Consider the following 9,564-nt stretch of genomic DNA (forward strand, 5'->3'; position numbering starts at 1 on the left):
TTCTTGTCGAATCATCTCCCAATAAGTTACACGTCTTCTAGTTAGGTGTTGATGTCTTTGTTCTTCTGTCATTTTCTGTCTTCTTCACCTAGCAGATTCTGTCCAAGTAGTTGATGTTGACGTGATTTTTGATTTCGTGATAGCAAGATGCAGAGAAGAAAAACGTTTGCGAGACCAAAATTGAAAGACGTGATTGTTGATTTCGTGATAGCAAGATGCAGAGAAGAAAAACGTTTGCCAGACCAAAATTGAAAGTGAAAGAGTAATTTAATTCTCTTGGGAGTTAAGTACAACTGAAGGTGGATCAGTTTTTTATTGAAAGTGGGTCAGTTTTTAAATTGAGTACGTAGTGGTAGCAGTTTTTTTATTGGAAGTAAATCAGTTTTAAAATATGTCGTGGGGTTGAAAGTGAATTAGTTTGAGTCGTGCGATAAATTCTTTTTTTGATAAAAAAATAAAAAAATGGAGGACGTAGTAACAGTTTATTATATTGAATTTAGTGTTTAATGAACATAAAAAATAGGGGTAAAATAGGGAGAAGAAATTAGATACCAAATTTTCCTATCCCATTATATCTATACCAATATATAATGGGGATATGGGAGTTTAGTATCCAATTCCTTCTTCCCATTTTACCCTCTTTCTTTTTTTAAGAAAAGGATTTACCTACTTTACTTTTAATTAAAAAAAAACTGTTACTACGTATTTAATTTTTTATTTTTTTAAAAAAATTATTTTTACCCATGACAAAGTTTAAAACTAATTTATTTTATTTCAAGTAATAACATAATTTATTGATATTCTATAACAAAATTAATTAAATTACAATACACGGTTTAAATATTTCTAATGTCTATTATTTATCTTAAAAAAATTACATATAAATGTGTACTCTTAATTAAATCTATACCAATTAATTAAATTACAATACACGGTTTATATATTTTTTGATATCTATTGTTTATATTTAAAAAAAATTACATACATAAGAGTATTCCTTAATCAAATATATACCAATATATAATGGATTATACCAATATATAATGGGATAGGAAAATTTGGTATCTAATTTCTTCTCCCTATTTTACCCCTATTTTTTTATGTTCATTAAACACTGAATTCAATATAATAAACTGTTACTACGTCCTCCATTTTTTTATTTTTTTATCAAAAAAAGAATTTATCGCACGACTCAAACTAATTCACTTTCAACCCCACGACATATTTTAAAACTGATTTACTTCCAATAAAAAAACTGCTACCACTACGTACTCAATTTAAAAACTGACCCACTTTTAATAAAAAACTGATCCACCTTCAGTCGTACTTAACTCCCAAGAGAATTAAATTACTCTTTCACTTTCAATTTTGGTCTCGCAAACGTTTTTCTTCTCTGCATCTTGCTATCACGAAATCAACAATCACGTCTTTCAATTTTGGTCTCGCAAACGTTTTTCTTCTCTACATCTTGCTATCACAAAATCAACAATCACGTCAACATCAACTACTTGGACAGAATCTGCTAGGTGAAGAAGACAGAAAATGACAGAAGAACAAAGACAGCAACACCTAACTAGAAGACGTGTAACTTATTGGGAGATGATTCGACAAGAAAACAAGTTGCTATATCAACTAATACAACTACACAAGTGGAGGTACCACAAACACAGGAGTAGCCCGATTCACTACAATTAGAACAGGCAAATAGAAATCTATAACAATATATAATGTGGATACGGAGTTATTTAAATAAAAGAACTTCCACAATTAACAGCAACACATGTTTTTCTATCTCATTTTTATTTTGTATTTCACTAATAGTTGTAGGAACCGTAACCTCTTCTTCAATTCTTTATTCCAATAATTTATCCTTTTATTAATTTTATCTGTTTTCAATTTTTCTTATTTCTCTTTTCAAATCTGAATGTGCTTTTCTGTATGTAACAATTATTTGAATGAGTTTCTGTGATTTTCTGAACTAGATAGTGACTATGCTAAATGTTGATTTTGGACGCCATGTATGAAAGGAGAAAAAAATAATTAGGGATGATAAATAATTTTTTATCGATTTTATCGTTTTATTTTGGGTATATTCTTTATGTGAGTACTTTATACCAATAGTTGATCTCATTATTCAATTTTTAGTGCTTCTCCTCTCACCATTAGGTGCACTTTTCTGTATTACTGTTGTCATCATTCTCCTTCCTTTAATATCGTGATTGTATCGCCTCTATTTTTTTCTCGCTTCCATTCACTACAATTGCAAATTTTATACCATTTTACTGCAGTTATTAATTTCACGCATAACTTTCACCTTCATTTTCCTTTCTCTTCAGTTTACTTACCAAACTGTATTAATTCTTAGGTGGATTCTATGGTGTAGAAAGGAAATTGTTTCTACATGTGTAGAATGATAGGTGTCAATGTATTAGTAGTTTATGTTGATGGTTCTTGGATGGGAAAGAATTAATTAGAATATACAATTGTTGATTCATTGGACCCACAAAAAAAAAGAGTGTGTGTGACATTATATCTGTGTCATAGAGACAACTTATTAGGTTTTTTTATTTTAATAAATTAAATAAATATTTTATTTATTAAAATAAATAATTTAAAAAATTATTATCATATAGACGAGATATATGTATTTATAAATATAAAAATATATTTTATAAAAATAATAAAAATATTAATAATTTAAATTAGACCAAACTCTTAAAATAGAACATTTCAATTAATATGGAAGGTGGACGATCTTAACCGTACTACTTCCATCCACCGGCGTTTTTTATTAGAATTTACACTAAATCAATTCAAATAATAATAAAGCGGAATTCGAATCCCCAACACTTGCTTAAGCAAACTAGTGAGCTAACCACTAGACCAAGTTCATTAATTAGTTAGTTAAAACTGCCTATTTCTTCTATTATTTTCAAACTGCTCATCTTTTCTATTATTTGAAATTGCTTATCTTTCTTATTATTTGAAATATTCTATTTTTAAGAGTTTGATTTAATTTAAATTATTAATATTTTTTATTATTTTCAAAAATTATATTTTTATATTTACAAATACACATATCATGTTTACGGTAAGGAGATATATGAAAATTAAAAAAATACACATATCTCGATATGGATAAAATTATCTCGTTTACAGTATAAACAAGATAAGAGATGCTGATGTATTTTCCTAATAATTTTTAAAATTATTTATTGCAGAAAATAAAACATTTATTTAATTTATTAAAATAAAAATTTTCCACATATTATTTGATTTATTGTTAATAAATATGTGTATCACTAATCAAATTAGAATTAAGTCCATTAGATGAAAAAAAAATTGAAAAAAAAATATTTTTGAATATTAACCAAAATATTTTTCATGGAATTTAAAAAAGAAAAAGATCTGGAGACTAACTTACTTTCACTCTTAAAATTATTACTATTAAAAACGAAAGAATGTAGAATTTAAGTAATAGGTAATTACTATTCATTTGCCGTGGTTAACAAATTTAATTTGTTTTTATAATTATATGTCCTAAATATATTACTGATTATTTTTATATTTTTAATATTTTACATGTTTTAATTTATAAATTGAATTGATAATTTACTATAATTAAAGGTATCCCATTTTTTTAGAGGAAAATATTTAACTTTGAACAAAAGGCTAAATTAAAAAGATATAAAATATTTTAGACAAAAATAAAATATTTTTTCAATTGTAATTGAATGAATCGAAAACATTAAGGACATTAAGGACATTAAGGACAAAAGTATATTTTATCCTATTATTAAATATTTAAAAATAAATAACAATTTACAATTGAAAAAATATTGTTTTGGTCCATAATATTTGAACTAAGTTCTAATTTTATTCTTAATGTTTAAAATATTTTATTTTTATCTAAAACATTTATATCGTTCTAATTTAGTCTTTTGTTCAAAGTTAAATATTTTCTTCTAAAAAAATGGGATACCTTTAATAATAGTAAATTATCAATTCAATTTATAAATTAAAACATGTAAAATATTAAAAATATAAAAATAATTAGTAATATATTTAGGACATATAATTATAAAAACAAATTAAATTTGTTAACCACAGTAAATGAATAGTAATTACCTATTACTTAAATTATATATTCTTTCGTTTTTAATAGTAATAATTTTAAGAGTGAAAGTAAGTTAGTCTCCAAATCTTTTTCTTTTTTAAATTCTATGAAAAATATTTTGGTTAATATTAAAAAAGATATTATTTTTTTTTCAAAATTTTTTTCATCTAATGGACTTAATTCTAATTTAATTAGTGATATACATATTTATTAACAATAAATCAAATAATATGTGAGAATTTTTTATTTTAATAAATTAAATAAATATTTTATTTTCTGAAATAAATAATTTTAAAAATTATTAGGAAAATACATCAGCATCTCTTATCTTGTTTATACTGTAAACGAGATAATTTTATCCGTATCGAGATATGTGTATTTTTTCAATTTTCATATATTTCCTTACTGTAAACGAGATATATGTATTTATAAATATAAAAATATAATTTTTGAAAATAATAAAAATTATTAATAATTTAAATTAAATCAAACTCTTAAAAATAGAATATTTCAAATAATAAGAAAGATAAGCAGTTTTAAAATAATAGGAGAAATAGGCAGTTTTAACTAACTAATTAATGAACTTGGTCTAGTGGTTAGCTCACTAGTTTGCTTAAGCAAGTGTTGGAGATTCGAATTCCGCCTTGTTATTATTTGAATTGATTTAGTGTAAATTCTAATAAAAAACGCCGGTGGATGGAAGTAGTACGGTTAAGATCGTCCACCTTCCATATTAATTGAAATGTTCTATTTTTAAGAGTTTGGTCTAATTTAAATTATTAATATTTTTATTATTTTTATAAAATATATTTTTATATTTATAAATACATATATCTCGTCTACACGGTAATAATTTTTTAAATTATTTATTTTAATAAATAAAATATTTATTTAATTTATTAAAATAAAAAAACCTAATAAGTTGTCTCTATAACACATATATAATGTTACACACTCTCTTTTTTTTTTGTGGGTCCAATGAATCAATAATTGTGTACTCTAATTAATTCTTCCCCATCCAAGAGCCATCAACATAAACTACTAATGCATTGACACCTATCATTCTACACATGTAGAAACAATTTCCTTTCTACACCATAGAATCCACCTAATTCTTATATATTTTTAATCTATCTTTCACATCCAAAATTTTATTTCATCAATTTAATTTTAAAAAAATTATTATTTTTTATCTGATATTTGTTTTTAAATTTTTTTGACATGTATATACCTATCAATAATGAACAGAAGAACTCTTATAAATTATTTTGTTAATTTTTTTATTTTTTAAATAGTTTTGTACAAGATAAAATTATTTTTAAAATTTTTTAAAGTATTAATTATGTAAAATATTTTTTTAAATTTTAAGTGCATCAATATTTACCCTTTAGTTAAATTTCAATTTTTTTAAACTGCTTTGTATTTAATGATGTTATTTTTTAAATTTTCTAAATTATTGATTATATAAAGTATTGTAATTAAAATTTGAGTACATAAATATTTATTTTTAAATTAAATTAAATAAATTATACAGCAAAAAATTTATTAATTTTGTATTCCACAATATTATTTGTTTGGCATATAGTTCTGATTATTTGATGAGTTTAATTTTGATGGTGATTAGATGCACGTGTAAAACTATTTTACACTAATAGGACAAAAATTTAGATATTTGTTGTTATCAGGTTATTTAAAAAAACTAATTCATAGGTGTTATTATCCTACCATATCTTTAATGTTATATGTCAATCTAATATTTAATAAAAAAATAATATTAACCGATATAAAACTGATTAAAATTTTAAGAAAATAATTAACAAAATATCTATGAGAACTTTTTCACTTTACTATTGATAGATACATATATATATTTTTTTTGCATCTTTTATATGCCAATCAAATAATCAATACTATATTCCAAACAAATAATATTTAATTAATTAAATTTTTTGAAAAATAAATTATTTATTTTAATTGAATTATAAACAAATTTTCATGTAAAATAAGTAACAACAAGAAGATATAGAATTTCACTTTTTGTTATATATTACAAAAATAATATAATAATATAATAAATTATAATAAAAATAAAGTAAAATAAGTAACAGCAAAAAGATATAGAATTTTATTTTTTGTTTTGTAGTACAAAGATAATATAATAATCTAATAAATTATAATATTCTGGTATAAAAGAACATAAAATTTAATCAAAAATACTATTTGTACACCAAAATCAGCCACCAATGTATTTGTGTATAATAAATACATGTCTAGTTTAATTTATTTTCAATGTGTATTTGTATTCTAACATGTATTTTATACTGGTGGCGGACTTTGGTGTACACATAGCATAACTCAAACTTAATATTATTCTTTTCGGTAGCTTTTTATCTTTTTATTTTAATTTTATTAAAAAATACTAATATAATTTACTTTTAACTTTTAACTTTAAAGATAAATGTAAGGATGTGACATTTTATGTATTAGATAATGTAAAAAATTTATTATAGAAGAAGTTAGGAATATAAGAGAGAGAGAGAGAGAATTTTTTAACCTATTAAATATGAGTTATATCAAGTGATGATTAAGAAATATATTAGAACTTTTAATTCAAAAAAAATTTTTTTTACTCTCTTTATACGGTGTTTCACTTTAACTAACTATTTTTTATGAATAGTATTTAAGTGACAAACAAAATAGTAAGAAGGTTCGTATTAGATTATGAAAATTAATATCATCCTTATAGTAGGATCGCATTATTTCAAAACATGCAAAATAAAATAATAAAATGTAGTTTAATTAATTTACACAATAAAACAATCGTACAACTTATATAATAGTAGTCAAATGTAAGAAGTAATGACAGTCTTTTATTCTAAGGGCCTATATTAAATTGCAACTTAATTTTATAATTATTAGTTAAAAACTTACAATAATGTACTATTTTTTTATATTAGTTAAAATAATATATTTTAATATTATTTTTAAGGATTACTGACATCAAATTTTGATAATTTGAGCAAAAATTTTGAATGTTTTATGTGGTACATTTTTTTAATAGAATAATAAGACAACTTAAAATTCACATCAAGAAAAAACTATTGTTTTTATACATTTAAATATTCAGAAGACATAAAAACCAATTCTTAAACAAGATTAAAAGTTGCGATAATAGTACTTGGTGATAATTAATTACGATTGGGTGAAGAGAAGGAGTGAGGAGAAGAAAAAAATGAGAAAGGAGAATAAGACAATAATAGTGTGCGATAGAAATAATAGTAAGAAAAATAATAGTGTGTGGTACAATAAGAAGATATAATAAAAGTATACATTAATAATTCAAAAAAAATCTTAAAATTAAAGATAATTTAATAAATTGAATATAAAATTTAAAAAATAAAATATTTTTTTATCTATTAGAATTATGAATATAAAATTAAAAAATAATTTTTTTTTATTTATTAGAATTATGAATAAAAATAAAAAAAAATACTTTAAATATAAATTTTTATATTTGCTTCAAATTAAATACTGTTAAAAAAATAAATAAATAAACTTTATAATATTTATAAATAATTACTTTATAAATATTTATCTTAATTTTATTACACATAGTAACAACATAATAAATTTTTTAATATCTTATTTAATTTAAATTTATAATTTTTGAACGTCCTAAAAGTTAAATAACTTATAAAATTTTTATATTTATTTTTAAATATATTTTTTAATTTTTAAATTATTTTATCAAATCTATAATTAATTGAATTAATTGAATTTGTCCCTACTATATTAAGGAATCAATTTAATTGAATAATCTTGAAGTGTTTATATAGTTATTTTTGTAGTCAATAAATCTGATAGTTGTTCAAGACTCAAAAAGTTATTAATAAGAATAGGTATAATGAATTACGAAGATTTTTTTCAAGTACACAATTTTTATATTCTCCTATTTTGTTTATTAATTATTCTTATAGTTTGATACTTAAAAATAAAAAAAATAAACATTCTCATTTCTTCTTTTTTTTTTTCATTACTTATAAGAAAATGAAGACCTCTTCAGATTCATATTTTGGCCTACCACTTAAAAAATATGAACACAAATATAAATATCTATGACATTTAAGTAAAAATTATCTTTTGTAAATAACTAATATGTATTTTGATTTATATATAATTTTTTTGAATCAGGATAACATTATTATCATTATTATTTTTTGATATATATATATATATATATATATATATATATATATATATATATATATATATATATATATATATATATACCTCTTTATTGTGTGTTTTTATAATTTAATATTTTAAAAATTTTTTATAATAGTTTTAATTTTAACAAAATATTATATAAATAAGGTCATGTCAATATTAAAATAATAAAAAAATATTTATCTAATAAATTTAAAAAAGTAAATAATATATTAGCAAAAAATAAATTTTAATTTAAAGAAAAACAATAGAAAAGCGACTGAACAGGCACGATAGTGCCTGTTGAGCCGCTAGTATTGGTATAATCTATTATATATTGGTATATATTTGATTAAGGAATACTCTTATGTATGTAATTTTTTTTAAATATAAACAATAGACATCAAAAAATATATAAACCGTGTATTATAATTTAATTAATTGGTATAGATTTAATTAAGAGTACACATTTATATGTAATTTTTTTAAGATAAATAATAGACATTAGAAATATTTAAACCGTGTATTGTAATTTAATTAATTTTGTTATAGAATATCAATAAATTATGTTATTACTTGAAATAAAATAAATTAGTTTTAAACTTTGTCATGGGTAAAAACAATTTTTTTAAAAAAATAAAAAATTAAATACGTAGTAACAGTTTTTTTTTAATTAAAAGTGAAGTAGATAAACCCTTTTCTTAAAAAAAGAAAGAGAATAAAATGGGAAGAAGGAATTGGATACCAAATTCCCATATTCCCATTATATATTGGTATAGATAATTAACTCAACCGCCATCTAAAAACAAAAGTTATAAAAATTGTTAGACCTAAATATGCTACCAAAACACAAATTATCCATTATATTTAATTAAATAAAAAAACCATCTCAATCAAATATTACATCGAAAATATAATTATATTGTCATTACTTTTTTATTATGTCAAACTCTATTAATATATTTATTTTTTTTCTATATTTTCAATTCCTCTTTTTATACATTCGTAACGATACCATTTAATATTTCTCCATCTATCAATAAAGAAGAAATCATTTGATTTTGTTAATTCAGAGCTGAAACTTCAAATAAAAACAAAAATCTAAAGAAAAGGGGTAAAGTCTAATTACATCTAATATGTTGTGATAAAAACAACAATGTGGATGCCCATTTCCATGCAAAACTCACTTTTTTTAAGAAGGAATGACATTAAATGCATGTTAAAATTAAGCTCTCAATATG

This window comes from Arachis stenosperma, chromosome 7 (genome assembly GCF_014773155.1).
Source record: "Arachis stenosperma cultivar V10309 chromosome 7, arast.V10309.gnm1.PFL2, whole genome shotgun sequence".
NCBI classification, from domain to species: Eukaryota; Viridiplantae; Streptophyta; class Magnoliopsida; order Fabales; family Fabaceae; genus Arachis; species Arachis stenosperma.